We start from the raw sequence: 1,609 nt of genomic DNA, 5'->3' as shown, positions 1-1,609 counted from the left end.
AGAAAACTCTAAAGACTCCACAAGAACACTACTAGAAACAATAAGCAAATACAGTAAAGTCTCTGGATACAAAATCAACATTCAAAAATCCATAGCATTCCTTTAATTTAATAATGAAGTGTCAGAAAAAGAAGTTGAAAAAATAATTCCTTTTGCAATTGAAAAAAAAAGAATAAAATACCTAGGAATAAATTTAACAAAACATGTGAAGGACTTATATAACAAAAACTATAAGACCCTATTAAAATAAATCGAAGAAGATAGAAAGAAATGGAAAGATATTCTGTGTTCTTGGATTGAAAGAATCAATATAGTTAAAATGACCATATTACCTAAAACATTATACAGATTTAATGCAATCTCCATCAAAATCCCATTGGCATTTTTTAAAGAAATAGAACAAAAAATCATCAGATTCATATAGAAGCTCAGAAGACCCTTGATTGCCAAAGCCATCCTGAGAAAAAAGAACAAGGCTGGAGGCATCACTCTGCATGACTTCAAATTATACTACAAAGTGACAGCAATCAAAATGGCATGGTATTGGCAAAAAAACAGACACACGGATCAGTGGAACAGAATAGAGAGTCCAGAAGTAAACTCATATTTACATGGTCAAATACATTTCAACAAAAAAGCTAAAAGCTTACAGTGGAGAAGGAAATCCTCTTCAATTAATGATGTTGGGAAAACTGGAAAGTCACCTGCAAAAGAATGAAACTAGACTGTTGTCTGTCACTACCCACCAAAATTAGCTCAAAATGGATTAAGGACTTGAATATAATAGAAGAAAATAGAGGAACTAAACTCAAGGACCTTAACCTTAAAGAGGATTTTATGAATTTGACCTCAAAGGCAAGCAAAATAAAAGCAAAAATAAATTAATGGAACTACATCAAACTAAAAAGCTTCTGCTCAGCAAAAGAAATAGTCAACAAGGTAAAGAGACAACCATCAGAATGGAAAAATATGTTTTCAAGCAATGTCTCCACTAAGGGCCTAATATCCAAAATATACAAAGAAATCATGCAACTCAATAACAACAACAACAACAACAACAAAACAAATAATTTAATCAAAAATGGGTAGAGGACCTGAACAGACATTTCTTCCTAAAAGACATAGAAATGGCCAACAAATATATGAAAAGATGCTCAGTATCACTAGCTATTAGGGAAACGCAAATCAAAACCACAATGAGATACCATCTCATACCTGGTAGAATAGCTATAATCAGCAGGACATGTAATAACAAATGCTGGAAAGGATGTGGAGAAATAGGAATCCTCATACACTGCTAGTGGGATTGCTACTAAGGAAAACACATTCCTCAAAAAACTAAGAATTGATCTACCATATGATCCAGCAATCCTTCTACTGGATATTTATCCCCAAAACTTGAAAATTCATATCCAAAAAGATATTTGCACATTGACGTTCATAGTAGCTTTATTCACAGTGGCCAGGACATGCAAGCAACCAAAGTGTACTACTATAGATGAATGGCTAAAGAAACTGTGGTACAATGGATTATTACTCAGCCATAAGAAGAGATGAAATACTGCCATTTACAACAACATGGATGGACCTTAAAATAATCATACTAAGC

The sequence above is a fragment of the Pteropus vampyrus genome, unplaced genomic scaffold (genome assembly GCF_000151845.1).
Source record: "Pteropus vampyrus isolate Shadow unplaced genomic scaffold, Pvam_2.0 Scaffold26, whole genome shotgun sequence".
Lineage (NCBI taxonomy): Eukaryota > Metazoa > Chordata > Mammalia > Chiroptera > Pteropodidae > Pteropus > Pteropus vampyrus.
Note: the sequence above shows the minus strand (reverse complement) of the source record.